The following is a 16,270-nucleotide window of genomic DNA, read 5'->3' as shown; positions in this document are numbered from 1 at the left end:
ACTACTGAGGGGCCTGCTACTGGGGGGGCCATACTACTGGGGGGCTTACTACTACTGGGGGGGGGCCTGTTACTGGGGCACCCTACTACAGGGGGGGCCATACTACAGGGGGGGCCCATACTACAGGGGGGGCTACTACTGGGGCAGCCTACTACTGGGGGGGGCTGCTACTGGGGCAGCCTACTACTGGGCGGGCCATACTACTGGGGGGGCCATACTGCTGGGTGGCATGCTAATGGGGGGCATACTACTGGGGGGGCATACTACTGGGTGGCATGCTAATGGGGGGCATACTACTGGGGGGGCATACTACTGGGGGGCATTCTACTGGGGGCACTGCATAGTGGACCCTACTACTAAGGGGCCTGCATAGGGGGCACCACTGCTGGGAGACATTGTGTAAGGGACACCGCTACTGTGGGCATTGTGTAAAAGGGTCACTACTGTGGGCATTGTGTAAAAGGGGCACTACTGTGTGTCGTAACATAAATAAGAGACACTACTTTATGGTGTAATGTGAATCAGGCCCTATGTGCGGTGTAATGCGAATAAGATTGTGCACTGTGACTCCTAGGGCCGTAGCCCACTTTGTAAACAAGTACTGTTACTCTGCTGGCCGTACCCCACTGGGTGGGTGCACTACTTTTCATTTCTGCCACTGCTGTGTGGCAATGTGTCATAGATGTGCTTTATACTGTGGTGTCTGTGTCGTTGTGCCGCTGCTTTGTCGCTTAGTAACCAGTCAGCTCACTGCAACCTTTGGCCAATAATGTTGAAAACAATATTATAAGCTGTGATATGGTCTAAATTGACTGGAAATTAATGTTATTGAGGTTAATAATACTCTAGGAAGAAAAAAAAAATCCAAATCCAAATCCAAATCCAAAGCCAGTCACCGCAGTTTGGCAAATCCAAATCCAAATCCAAAGCCGGACGACGAATTAGAACCAAATCCAAATCCGGCAAAAATGGTCCGGCGCACATCCCTAGTAATAATGCCCCCTATAGTAGTGCCCACAGTAGGAATGCCCCCTATAGTAGTGCCCAAAGTTGGAATGTCCCCATTAGTGCCCCCTATAGTAGTGCCCCCAGTAGGAATGCCCCCTTATAGACATTTCCCCAGTAGTAATGCCCCCTTATAGACATGCCCCCAGTAGTAATGCTCCCTTATAGACATGCCCCCAGTAGTAATGCCCCCATGCCTCCCTTCTGAAAAATAAAAATTACAAACACAATACTTACCTTAGGCCCCGCTCCTGCGTCCGCTGCCCTCCGGTCTGACCGCGGCTCCACCATGGATCTATTGGAGAGACGTCATGACGTCCCTCCCATAGTGCTCTATGCGGGAGCTTCGGCTGCCGCTGCAGGGAGGGAGCTGGGTGCCCGCTGATAACAAATATCAGCGGGCGCCCGGCAACGCAGGGGGGACCGGCACTGTGGGGTTTTTTTATTATGGGAATTTTTTTATTTTTTTTTTACCTTTGGGGGACTCAGTGGCGCCCTCTAGGGGACGACGCCCCGGGCGACTGCCCTGTTAGCCCACCCCTAGAACCGCCACTGCTCAGAGCTATGTAGTTTATTTGCAGATATTAACATCCACAAACTTCATTGGAAAGTTAAAGATGTTATAAATAAAATGACAGTACCTGTTTTACTTACCTTTACTGATTCCAGCTAATTTCTTAAAATGTATATTTTTTTTATCGCCAGACATTTTTATGGGATTAAAATCACGTCAGCCAGCTGCAAAAATAAAAATAATAAAAAAAAGATTTAAAATGTAGACACTCGAGTTTTTCAGTTACGTCTATGCCTCCCCTCCTATCCATTCTGGGGCATTCTTGCATTGTCCTGCCACCTGCATGATTCACAGCACTTTATAACTCCCCTGGAGTCATTGGTCACTATGATCTGTGCATGACTGAATCTGTAAACGGAACTTGTCATGAAAAAAGCTGCAGTCGCTGCATTGTAGCACTTTGCATACAGATTCAGAGACTAAAGCTGGCCACACTCTAGACCAGTGTTGGCTAACCTTGACACTCCAGCGGTTGTGGAACTATATATCCCAGCATGCCCTGCCACAGTTTTAGCATGCCCTAATAGCAAAACTGTAGCAGTGCATGCTGGGTTATGTAGTTCCATAACATCGGGAGTGTCAAGGTTAGCCAACACTGCTCTAGACCAACTTTCATCCAACCAGCCAACTAGTTGATTGGTTGGAATGAAAATCTGGTATGGTATGAAAGCAAATGACAATCAGCAATTTGTTCCCAAATGCCGGAAAATGGACAAAAACTGTTGTTTGAACAAATTGTATAGATCAAACATTTAACAAACTTGTCTGACGACCATTTTCATCTGTTTTCTGGCATTTAGGAGCAAATTGCTGATAGTGATGAGCGGTTCGGATTCTGAGGAATCCGAACCGCTCCGAACAGGTGGAATCCGAGTCCACCCGAACGTAAGTTCAGGTGTTCCCGCCTGACTCGGATTCCACCTTGAGGCCGAACGTCACCCGGCCGGCGTCGGATTCTCGCGAGACCTCGCGAGAGCCGGGTGACGTTCGGCCTCTATAAAAGGCGCGGCGCCCGGCTGTCGGCGCCATTTCGCGTGACTGTATCAGACGGAACAGTCACGCTTAGTTAGTTAGTGATAGAGAGGGGAAAAGTGAGACTAGAGTTAGATTACAGTTAGAGAGAGTAGTTCTTGCCACTGTGTGCTCCGCGACTGGGCTTAGCCCACTGTGTGTGTATTATACAAGCTCCGTGACTGGGCTTAGCCCACTGTGTGTATTATACAAGCTCCGTGACTGGACTTAGCCCATACTTGCCTACCCTCCCGATTTGGTCGGGAGCCTCCCGAAAATCGGGTGCCGCTCCCGACCTCCCGGGAAGGCAGGCAAGTCTCCCGGAACCAGCTGCAGCCATCCCGCACCCCCCCGTTGGCGGCCACATAGTATGCAGCCCGGGGGATCAGATGACGCGATTCGCGTTAAAACGCGTCATCGAAGCCCCGCCCCCCGCAGTACAGTGTCTGTATTACGGGCTCTGCACAGCGGGGGGTGGGGCCACGATGACGTTTTGAGCCGCCACACCCCCCGCTCCGCCCACCTGATGTGTAAAGAGCGTGGTCCAGGCTGTCCCCTCCCGGAAGGGACAGCCTAAAGGTAGGCAAGTCTGACTTAGCCCACTGTGTGTTTTTATATTATATAAGCACTGTGAGTGGGCTTAGCCCACTGTGTGTATTATACAAGCTCTGTGACTGGGCTTAGCCCACTGTGTGTATTATACAAGATCCGTGACTGGACTTAGCCCACTGTGTGTATTATACAAGCTCCGTGACTGGACTTAGCCCACTGTGTGTATTTATAATATTATACAAGCTCCGTTACTGGACTTAACCCACTGTATGTATTATACAGGCTCCATGACTGGACTTAGGGCCTGATTCAGAGCCGCTCGTAAGCGGCCGCTCGTTCGTTCCGAGCGATGTTCGCACATCTGCGCATGCGTATGGGTTTTAGTACGCATGCGCGAACCAGTCAGTGCGGCCGAAAATCGTGTGCTCGCAAAATAGCGAATGCCTGCTAATTTGAGTGACAGGATGAGGCGTTTGTGGGTGGTAACAGGGGAAGGTGCTTGAAAACGGGGAGTGGAGATCCGAACGCAGGCGTGCCAAAAGGTCAAAACGGGCGTTTTAAGGGTGTGCATAATTAACAAAGCAGCGTCATCGACCACGTCAGTTGGGTGTCTTTTAGCCAGAACAGCTCGCATGATTGCGGTAGGAAAATGCAACCACATGAATAGCGAGCAGTTCATTCGCCTTTCGATGTACTCGATTAATCTAATAAATAGCGGAGATGACGTATGATGCGAGCGGCCAGGGGGCGTTTTTTACAAAAAAACGTCCGCATGTTTCGTTCGCTTGTTCAGACATAGAGGCGTCACCAGACCGCAAAGAGCGAACGGTCAATTTAAATAGCCAGCCCCTTTTTCTGAACGAGCGAGCGCAAATAGCGTCCGGCTCTGAATCAGGCCCTTAGCCCACTGTGTGTATTATACAAGCTCCGTGACTGGGCTTAGCCCACTGTGTGTATAATACAAGCTCCGTGACAGGGCATAAGCCCACTGAGTGTATTATACAAGCTCCATGACAGGGCATAGCCCACTGTGTGTATTATACAAGCTCCAAGACAGGGCATAGCCCACTGTGTGTATACAAGCTCCTTGAAAGGGCATAAGCCCACTGAGTATATTATACAAGCTCTGTGACAGGGCATAGCCCACTGTGTGAATTATACAAGCTCCGTGACAGGGCATAGCCCACTGTGTGTATACAAGCTCCATGAAAGGGCATAGCCCACTGTGTGTATACAAGCTCCGTGACAGGGCATAAACCCATTTTTCCCGCCAATCACGTCACAGTACTGATACTTCTGTAATGGTGGATTCCAGCGGGGATGAACTGATATTGTGTGAGGAATCGGATGATGTACACACTGATGAGGGTGAGGATGGCAATGATGGTGACATCATGCCACTGTAGACCTGTTGCCTTTAGTAGATTGGAAGATTTTTTTGTGGGGGTCCAAACAAACCAAGCACTTCAGCCACAAGATACGTGACTGGACTTAGCCCACTGTGTGTATTATACAAGCTCCGTGACTGGACTTAGCCCACTGTGTGTATTTATAATATTATACAAGCTCCGTGACTGGACTTAGCCCACTGTATGTATTATACAGGCTCCATGACTGGACTTAGCCCACTGTGTGTATTATACAAGCTCCGTGACTGGGCTTAGCCCACTGTGTGTATAATACAAGCTCCGTGACAGGGCATAAGCCCACTGAGTGTATTATACAAGCTCCATGACAGGGCATAGCCCACTGTGTGTATTATACAAGCTCCAAGACAGGGCATAGCTCACTGTGTGTATACAAGCTCCTTGAAAGGGCATAAGCCCACTGAGTATATTATACAAGCTCTGTGACAGGGCATAGCCCACTGTGTGTATACAAGCTCCATGAAAGGGCATAAGCCCACTGAGTGTATTATACAAGCTCCAAGACAGGGCATAGCTCACTGTGTGTATACAAGCTCCTTGAAAGGGCATAAGCCCACTGAGTATATTATACAAGCTCTGTGACAGGGCATAGCCCACTGTGTGTATACAAGCTCCATGAAAGGGCATAAGCCCACTGAGTGTATTATACAAGCTCCGTGACAGGGCATAGCCCACTGTGTGTATTATACAAGCTCCGTGACAGGGCATAAGCCCATTTTTCCCGCCAATCACGTCACAGTACAGATACTTCTGTAATGGTGAATTCCAGCGGGGATGAACTGATATTGTGTGAGGAATCGGATGATGTACACACTGATGAGGGTGAGGATGGCAATGATGGTGACATCATGCCACTGTAGACCTGTTGCCTTTAGTAGATTGGAAGATTTTTTGTGGGGGTCCAAACAAACCAAGCACTTCAGCCACAAAGTAGCAGTACCTGTCGCTGAAATGCTTGGTTTGTTAAAGTGTGTATGTCCTTTTTAAGATCCAACATAAGGGTGGGTGGGAGAGCCCAAGGACAATTCCATCTAGCACTACCTTTCATTTCTGCCACTGCTGTGTGGCATAGTTTCATAGATGTGCTTTAAACTGTGGTGTCTGTGCCACTGCGCCGCTGCTCTGACGCTTGGTAACCAGTCAGCTCACTGCAACCCTTGGCCAATAATGGTGAAAACAATAATTTAAGCTGTGAGGTAGTCTAAACAGACTGTAAATGACTGGAAATTAATGTTATTGAGGTAAATAACACTCTAGGAAGAAAAAAAATCCCAATTTATGTCATTTTAGATTTTTTTGCGAATTTTGGCAAAAAATGCAAATCCAAAGCTGGACGACGAATTAGAACCAAATCCGGCAAAAATGGTCCGGCGCACATCCCTAATTGCTGATCATCAGTTACTCCCATACGTTACCAGATTTTCATTCCAACCAATCAACAAGTTGGCTGGTTGGACAGATAATCTTTAGATGTGTGGCCAGCTTAAGTCGCACACAGATATAAAAGTGTCACATATCAAATTAATCAGCACAGTCTCCTGGTGCATCCTAGTCGCATCGCATTGTGATTTAGACACATTTTAGCAAAAAAAAAAAGATGTGAAAAAGACGCCCGGCGCTATCAGAGTCTCGCTGGACCTTGTGCACCGAGAAGGGCTTTTTGGTGTAACTGAAGCAAAGATGTGTGAGGACACATCTATACATTTATAAACAATTAAACATACATGTCATGCTTTGCTCCCGGGTAAGAGAAGCAGCATGGTGGCAATTGGGGGCGGGCCTGATGATTTGTGTCATTAAGCCACACTCCCTCGCTTTATATTGCTGCGATTGGCTAGGATTTAAATAGGCTGTGGGTTAAACATAACCCTTCCTCCCTGGTGCCTAAAGCTAACCTCCCCTCCGCACCCTATACCTAACCCTCTCCCCTTAGTGACTTATGGTGACTAAAAGTTAGCGTATCAGAGCACCTTTCAGTGGTTTTAATGTTATGGCTAATGGGGATAGATAGATAGATAGATAGATAGATAGATCATTTTTAAAACATTCCATTAGTAAGAACACACATACAGATCAGAGAAAACAACTAAAAACAAACAAAGTGTACAAGGTCCGATTTTTTTTTTTATAAGACATAATATTGATAACAAATAAGCAAGGTGTTGTGGGGTTATTATTAACATCACCAGCAGCAAAGCATGTTGCATACTTTTACAGAAGCAGACTGTTTTTGTAATTGAAGAACCTGAAAGTCTTGGACTGGTCCTGACTATAGTAGCTCCTGGGCCATCTTCACAGAGCTCACTCTTACCACGTGGTGGGACGGCACCTATGTGACGTCACATGGCCTAGAACGTTTATTATTATTTCTTAACAGTTATTTATATAGCGCACAAATATTCTGCAGCGCTTTACAGGGAATATTTATCCATTCATTGGAATGGGATTGTAATGCCGGCGGCTGTACAAATCCCGACACTGTGAGCCCGACAGATGGAAATCCCGACAGCGTGATGTAAGTACCCTAACCCTCCTTTAGGGGTGCCTATCCCTAACCACCCCCTAGTGCCTATCCCTAACCTGCCCCAGGGGTGCCTAAACCTAACCCCCTCCACCCCGCACCATAAACCTAACCATCCTGAGGGGGGTGCCTAACCCTAACCTCCCCCTGCACCATAAACCTAACCATCCTGAGGGATGTGCCTAACCCTAACCTCCCCCCGGAGCCACCCCCCATCTCTCTTACATCACAGCAGCCCAGCCCACGCTGCTGTATGCTGGGCTGCATTGGGAGACTGCTCGTGGCTGCTAAGTAGCAGCTGCAGCAGTCTCCTATGCCTGTGGGGTAGCGATCACACTGGTCGCGCCCCCCACTGGCTATGCGCCGAGCTGAAGGGAGTCACAGCGCCCCCCCTCCCCAGCGAAAATATTATCTTTATAATTTTTTTTTGCCTAAGGGGACATGGCCACACCTCCCATGATTAGGTCATGCCCCCTTTTACTTGGACCTGACATGGCTCTTGCCGTGCCTGCTCACACACACAATGCCCCCTTAACCTCACAAACTCACTGCCTACAAAGCTTCACACGCTGCTCCATAGCCTCACACACACACACATACTGCCCCCATAGCCTCACATGTTCACTGCACCCATAGCCTCACACACTCACTGCTCCATAGCTTCACACACTCACTGCACCCATAGCCTCACACACTCACTGCACCCATAGCCTCACACACTCACTGCCCCCATAGCCTCACACACACACATACTGCCCCCATAGCCTCACATGCTCACTGCCCCCATAGCCTCACACACACACTGCCCCCATAGCCTCACAAACATACTGCCCCCATAGCCTCACATGCAGTGCCGGCCCTAGCCAAATTAGTGCCCTAGGCAAGATTTTTGCTGATGCCCCCCACACACACACATGTGGGATCCTGGATAGGGATGTAACCTCATGGAAGGAGGTGTGGTCTTGCTGTGCTCCCCATTCACAACCGCAATCATCACCCAACATTACTACAGTTCTACCCCCTGCGTTACTCCAAACCACCCTACGGTGTCACTCCAGGTCACCCCATGGTGTGTCCAGCTCATGGCTCCTATGCCTGTTGAGCACCAGACAATTTTAGCCTGTGAGTGACCCTCCAGCTCTGTGTATATTTATTGAATTATTGCCCTCACTTTATGTATATTTATTATTTAATTGTTTACTGCCACTGTCACTGCCCTCCTGACTACCCACCAAACTCCACCATTATATTTTTTACTTACTTATGTTACACAGTGGTGGTCAGTGTAAGAATAGTCTACTCCATTAGTGTCCAGTCGGGGAGGTTCCTCTGAGTGGGAATGAAACAGCTGAGCCATGAGGGGAGGCATTATCCACATCACCTATTGGGCAGAGCACACTGGGAGCTCTGTTACTCCTCTGACAGGAGTCAATTGATTGGCAGCCACACACACTGCCCCCATAGCATCTCACACACACACTGCCCCCATAGCTTCTCACACACGCTGCCCCCATAGCTTCTCACACACATACTGCCCCCATAGCTTCTCACACACACACTGCCCCCATAGCTTCTCACACACACACTGCCCCCATAGCTTCTCACACACATACTGCCCCCATAGCTTCTCACACACATACTGCCCCCATAGCTTCTCACACACGCTGCCCCCATAGCTTCTCACACACATACTGCCCCCATAGCTTCTCACACACACACTGCCCCATAGCCTCTCATACATGCTCACTGCCCCCATAGCCTCTCACACACGCTCACTGCCCCATAGCCTCTCACACACCCTCACTGCCCCATAGCCTCTCACACACGCTCACTGCCCCCATAGCCTCTCACACACGCTCACTGCCCCCATAGCCTCTCACACACGCTCACTGCCCCATAGCCTCTCACACACGCTCACTGCCCCCATAGCCTCACATACACACACACTGCCAGGGCCGGTTTAAGGGGGAGGCGACAGGGGCGGTCATCCCGGGGGCCCCTCACAAAGAGGGGTCCCCACACAGGAACAGATGTCCAGCGACTCCTGTTCCTGGATTGAGGCTTGGCGGCAGCAGCAGCAGCGGCTGTTCTACTGAATGCAGCAGCACAGTCAGTGCTGCTGCATCAGCTTTCTTCTAGGGAGGAGAGGGGCCGGCTCCACACTAGCGGATGCCTAGAAACCCTCCCTTAGACACCACATCGGGGGCGGAGCCCATACGACATATATACTCGCAAATTGCGGCATTACGAGGGGGTGGGGCCTAATGAATCGAGGTCCCCGGCCCTGTTGCAACCTCCTGCAGCATCAAGTGAAGGTATGTTTGTGTACTGCTTCAGTGTCTGTGAATGAATGTAAGTGATTCTGTGTGTATGTGTCATGGAGTATATGTATATGTGTTGTGTTTACTGTGTGTATATGTATATATGTTTTAGTGTGTATGTATTAGTGTGTATGTATATATAATATATATATATATATATATATATATATATATATATATTGTGACACATTTAGGTTAGGGGGTCTCTCTCCTGGGTAGAGGACTCCTTCCTTACACACACACACAGCAGCAGGGAAGCAGCACACCAGTCTGGATGCAAGTACAAGCTGGTCGGCGCCAGTCTTTATTGTACAATGTCAGAAACATAAAGAAAACATAAATATAAATCCTAGCCCTGTCGGGGCACTAACTTCACAGGTAGTTCCCTCACTACCAGAACCTGGCAGGGCCTAATGCCCTCGCCAGCAACAAAAGCACAGCACAACACTCACGGTTAGGTTTCCAAGTGTCTCTGAGCAAACTCCCTGCCTGCTCTCCCAGGTGAGACAATCAGCCCTAAATAAACTAGGCTTATATTGGCCACTCTCAGGTGGAAAACTAACAATCCTGTTACCAGGCTGCGAGAACCAAAACCTGGAGTGGCCGTGGGTGGAGCCCTCCCTCTCCTCTCACCCACAACCCCCAGGTCCCAAAACCAGCTTTTCAAAAAGCCGAAACTCAAGCCTGCTACACTGCAGACTTTCTCCTGGGGGTTTAAAACACAAAAGACAGGAATCTGGGACAAATGTACCTGCCACAGACCACTTTACCAGTGATCCTATCACATATTCCCCCCCCTTTGTTTCGACCTGTGGGGCGGAACAACTGAATCCCCCAAACAATGAACGCGTGACAACGCGTCAGCATTGGCCAGCTGGCTTCCTGGCCTGTGTTCCACTGAAAATTTAAAAGTTTGTAACGCCAAGAACCATCTTGTAATTCTCGCATTACTGTCCTTATTTTCAGACATCCACTTCAGAGGGGCATGGTCAGTGATCAATTTGAACTTTCTTCCGACCAAGTAGTACCTGAGAACCTCTAACGCCCACTTTATGGCATCAACTTTATTGAGCTGAGGCTTTATCAGGCCTCTGCCAATGGTGTATCCCAGATATTTTACTTCCTCCATGCCTAGACAACACTTTTTTGGGTTGGCTGTCAAACCTGCTTGTACCCTGGGTAAGTGAGACTGCCAATCAGGACTATGAATGACCACGTCATCCAGAGAAGCAGCCACATACCGTCTATGGGGCATTAGAATCCTGTCCATCATTCTTTGGAAGGTAGCAGGTGCCCCATGTAGCCCGAAGGGCAACATCTTGTACTGAAACAAGCCCTCTGGCGCTGAAAAAGCTGTCTTTTGTTTGGCGCTCTCGGTTAACGGTACTTGCCAATACCCTTTGGTTAGGTCAAGAGTGGTTAAATACCTTGCCGTCCCTAGTCTCTCAATCAGTTCATCCACTCTTGGCATCGGGTAGGCATCGAATTTTGAAACACTGTTCAACTTTCGGAAGTCATTGCAGAAACGCACACTCCCGTCGGGCTTTGGAATCAACACAATGGGACTTGACCATTCACTATGTGATTCTTCAATAACCCCTAACTCTAGCATATTTTTAATTTCTTTCGACACCGATTCTCTTTGTGCTTCTGGTAACCTATAGGGCTTTAGATTAACTTTAACCCCTGGGTCAGTGATGATGTCATGTTTAATGACTGAGGTTTTCCCAGGTACGTCAGAGAACAGCACCCTATTTCTAATCAGAAACTCCTTGACCTCTTGTTGTTGAATTGCCGACAGGGTTTTTGCCACTGTCACTTCGGGAACTAAGGGCCCTGGACTTACTGGAGGGTCTCGGATGGCCGACAGTACCGTTCTATCTTTCCAGGGCTTTAACAGATTTATATGGTATATCTGTTCCGGCTTTCTTTTCCCCGGCTGGTAAACTTTGTAATTGACCTGCCCCACTCTTTCTAAGATTTCAAAGGGCCCTTGCCATTTAGCCAAAAGTTTATTTTCCACAGTGGGAACCAATACTAACACTCTGTCCCCAGGAGCAAAGCTGCGTAACCGAGCATTGCGGTTGTATACCCTCTGCTGTGCCTGTTGAGCCTGTTCCAGGTGCTCTCTCACTATCGGCACTACCGCAGCAATTCTCTCCTGCATTTGAGAAACATACTCAATCACCGTTTTGTAAGGACTAGACTGCCCCTCCCATGTCTCTTTGGCAATGTCTAGTAACCCCCTTGGGTGTCTCCCATACAACAAGTCGAAGGGTGAAAACCCGGTGGAGGACTGGGGAACTTCTCTTATGGCCAACAATAAATATGGCAATAAGTAGTCCCAATCCCTACCATCCTTGTCGACCACTTTCCTAAGCATGTGTTTTAACGTCTTGTTAAACCTCTCGACCAGCCCATCGGTTTGGGGGTGATAAACCGAAGTTCTTAACTGTTCGATTTTAAACAGGCGGCATAACTCTTTCATGACTCTGGACATAAACGGTGTACCCTGGTCAGTTAGTATCTCCTTAGGTATACCCAGCCTGCTAAAGACATGAACTAGCTCTCTGGCAATGGTCTTGGTTGACGTATTGCGCAACGGGATCGCTTCCGGGTACCTGGTAGCGTAATCCATTATGACCAGAATATACTGGTGTCCCCTGGCAGACTTCAGTGTGTGTGGGTGCCTGCATTCTCCACCATATTGTGACACAGTTAGGTTAGGGGGTCCCTCTCCTGGGTAGAGGACTCCTTCCTTACACACACACACACAGCAAAAGGGAAGCAGCACACCAGTCTGGATGCAAGTACAAGCTGGTCGGCGCCAGTCTTTATTGTACAATGTCCAGAAACATAAAGAAAACATAAATATAAATCCTAGCCCTGTCGGGGCACTAACTTCACAGGTAGTTCCCTCACTACCAGAACCTGGCAGGGCCTAATGCCCTCGCCAGCAACAAAAGCACAGCACAACACTCACGGTTAGGTTTCCAAGTGTCTCTGAGCAAACTCCCTGCCTGCTCTCCCAGGTGAGACAATCAGCCCTAAACAAACTAGGCTTATATTGGCCACTCTCAGGTGGAAAACTAACAATCCTGTTACCAGGCTGCGAGAACCAAAACCTGGAGTGGCCGTAGGTGGAGCCCTCCTTCTCCTCTCACCCACAACCCCCAGGTCCCAAAACCGGCTTTTCAAAAAGCCGAAACTCAAGCCTGCTATACTGCAGACTTTCTCCTGGGGGTTTAAAACACAAAAGACAGGTATCTGGGACAAATGTACCTGCCACAGACCACTTTACCAGTGATCCTATCGCAATATATATATATATATATATATATATATATACACACACACACACACACTCCCCTAGATTGTAAGCTCCTAGGAGTAGGGTCCTCCTCCCCACTGACTCACGGCCTTCTTCTCTAGCACTTCTATGACAGCCTTCACCTTCCCAGCTGTATTGTGTATGGAGAGTTGTGTTGCTAATTGTTACTTGTGCTCTGTTTATAAGTTGGTTACTGTATTGTAATGTCCTGTGTACCCTTTACTGTATGTACGGCACTGCGGACCTCTAGTGGCGCCCTATAAATAAAATGTAGTAATAATATATAGAAGATATATATTTATACACAGGACACCCCCCCCCACACAAAAAAAATGCTACGTTTGCCCCTGTCTTCATGTGGCCGGGAGTTGGGCTTTTGGGGAGGGGGTAGGCTCTGTGTGACTTGGAGGGGGCCCCCACAACTTAGTTGCCCTGGGGCCCACACAAACCTTAATCCGTCCCTGCACACTGCCCCATAGCCTCACACACTCACTGTCCCCATAGCTTTAGACACACACACTGCTACCATAGCCTCACATATTTACTGCCACCATACTGTAGCATCATATACTTACTGCCAAAATAGCCTCAGACACACTATGCCCCCATAGCCTTACACACACACTGCCCCAATAGCCTCACACACACAACTTCTGTAACCTCACACATATTCACTGCCCCTCATATACTTAGTACCACCATAGCCTTACACACACACACACACACACATACATTATGCCCCCATGGCCTTACACGCACGCTGCCCCCATGGCCTCACACGCACACTGCCCCTATGGCCGCACACCAGTGGTGGAACTAGAGAGTGGTGGGCCCAGGTGCAAAATATGCTTTGGGCCCCCAGTAGTGGTCCCCCCTATGCAGTGCCCCCAGTAGTGGTCCCCCATATACAGTGCCCCAGAAGTGGTCCCCACTATGCAGTGCCCCCAGTAGTAGCCCCCCCCTTAGGTATTGACCCCAGTAATGGTCCCCTCTATGCAGTACCCGCTATACAGTGCCCCCAGTAGTGATCCCCCCTATTCAATGCTACTAGTACTGCCCCTTATACAGTGCCCTCAGCAGTGCCCCCCCTATGTAGTGCCCCCCTACATATATAGGACAAACACACAAAAAAAACACTTACCTGAATCCCCGCTCCTGCGTCTGCCAACATCAGCTGTTCTGTCTTCCCGCTCTGCACGATGGGAGAGACGTCATGACATCTCTCCCATAACCCACTGTGGGAGCTGGAAGGCAGAGCTCATGAGTGAGCTCCAGCCCGGCTCCCTCCGTGGACGCAGCAGCCAATGATAGTCTGTCTGACTCTCATTGGCTGCTATAACAAATACACCGCCGCTGGCGGCGGTGTGTTTGTTACTGTGTAGTGCTGACCGCTCTCACTGCGGTCCACACTACACTTAAATACTGTGGGGCCGGGGGACACTGGCGGTGGGTTAGCGGTGCTGATGGATGCAGGCGGCTATGGGCCCCTGCACCACAGCGGGCCCTGGTGCAAGTTCCGCCACTGCCACACACACAGACTGCCCCTATAGCCACACACACACACACACACACACACACTCACTGCCCCTATAGCCTCACACACACACTCACTGCCCCTATAGCCTCACACACACACTCACTGCCCCTATAGCCTCACACACACACACTCGCTGCCCCTATTGCCTCACACAGACACACTGTGCCCTCATAGCCTCACACAGACACACTATGCCCTCATAGCCTCACACACCCACAATGCAATCATAGCCTCACACACAATACCCCCATGGCCTGACACAAACACACGCTGCTCCCAGGGCCCCGCACTCAAATACTTCCTCCTGCATCTGCTCTGGCCTCGGAGCCCTCCACGCTGTATTATTTGCCATTTTTATGGGTGGCCTGTAGCTGAATCTCCACCTGTCGCATTGTTAATCCAGGCCTTAGTTTCCTCCCTCTTCATTCCACTAAAATTACAGTATCCTCACTAAACTGACCAATGAATTACTGTTACTAAAGTCAAAGCTGTTTGGAGAGCAGTACTGTGTGCTGCCTCTGTCACTTGGCCCAGAGCCGGTGGACACTACGACCCACCGCAACTCTCACAGCAAGTCCGCTCTGCTGATTACACTACTGCGCATGCAGGTCTTCCTCCGTTCTGGGTACAATTAACCTACCAGTATACCAGTCCTGGGTACATGGATGTGCCCCACAAGCTCTGGACATTTTTACAGCCCAAAGGGCTGAGGTTATACGTTGTTTCATCACCGCTTAGATGCTCAAGCACCCCGCTGGATCACACAGTGAGTAAGCAGCCTGATGGTGCATCTGTTCCTGCTGTTTTCCTCCATAAGCCTGCAAGCCTGGTTAAGGACAAGCTGTCTGGCCTAACCTCCTTTTCACATTCCACTGATGCCTATTGTTCTACATCGATGGGACATATTAACAAAAAAGATAATTTTTACATTGTCCTGCATTCTCTGGGGGGCCTATTCATTAAACCTTAAAATTCTCTAGAGATAATTAGCTTTAGAACTCGCATGGAGTTCTACCTAATTATAGGTGGAATTCATCATTCCACCTCTCCATAAGTATTTATTCCGAATAGCTGTAATTTTTGCGATGACAGCTTTTCGGGAAATAGATACTTTTCCCTGCCTACACTACCTTATCGCATCTGGAAACAGTGCTGTGCATGCGCTGTTACATCTGTAAAACCAGCGCATGCGCAGCACTGCCTACAGATGCGTTACGTTTGTGTACCCCCCCCCAGGGTCCTTCAAAGCTCTGGGGCCAAATGTAATAGGGTGAGAGTTTAGCAGTAACCTCTCACATTGGTGAAGTTTTATCTTTAAAATGGGAAAACATCTGGATGAGAGTTTGCCTGTTCTCCAACTCTATTACATTGGCCGAGTTTAAAAAGCGGGAGAGTTTTACTGCTAAACACTCTGTTTTCTAAACTCTCACCCTATTACAAGCTGTGTCCCATTCATTCCACTGTCTCCACCTGAGCCACCTTTCTAGATTGTAAACTGTCACGAGCAGATATACAGTATGTACTGGATCTTGCTACATTTGCCCTGCACTTCTAGATGAACACAGCATGTCTTAAACATTCAAGTCGGGAATTATCGAGCCTTGGAGAGAGATAAAGTACCACTCAATCAGCTTGTCAGTTTTTTTCAAACACAGGGGGAGATGTAGCAAGCCTTGGAGAGAGTTAAAGTGGAGAAGTTGCCCAAAGCAACCAATCAGCTTCTGTCATTTCAAAGACTGTGCTAGAGAAATGACAGTTAGAATCTGAATGTTTTCTCTGTTGTGTTAATTAAATTAAAGCCATCAATGTCTTTTGAAATGCAGACAGTAGGACATAAGGGGCTGATTCAGCAAGGAACACAGATGAGAATTTGCACGCACCCAGCCGATGTTTTTGCACTGCGCATGTGTATACATCACACTGCATGTGTGCAAACTAGCCAGTGCGAGCGGGTAACGCGGTGTGTATGCAGACTCTTCTGATATTGATTG

The 16,270-nt window shown here is 48.8% G+C and overlaps 1 long non-coding RNA gene across 1 annotated transcript in view; it reads right to left on the bottom strand.

Annotated features, from left to right (window-relative positions):
• LOC148520519 (uncharacterized) overlaps window positions 1-16,270 on the bottom strand; it is a 77,722-nt gene that overhangs the window by 60,621 nt on the left and 831 nt on the right. The window contains exon 2 of the long non-coding RNA XR_015878868.1: window positions 1,660-1,743. This is a non-coding gene — a long non-coding RNA (uncharacterized LOC148520519). The remainder of the gene's footprint in view (window positions 1-1,659; window positions 1,744-16,270) is intronic.

This window comes from Taudactylus pleione, unplaced genomic scaffold (assembly GCF_031769625.1).
Source record: "Taudactylus pleione unplaced genomic scaffold, aTauple2 ptg000176l, whole genome shotgun sequence".
NCBI lineage: Eukaryota > Metazoa > Chordata > Amphibia > Anura > Myobatrachidae > Taudactylus > Taudactylus pleione.
Note: the sequence above shows the minus strand (reverse complement) of the source record. Positions and strands in the feature narration are given on the sequence as shown.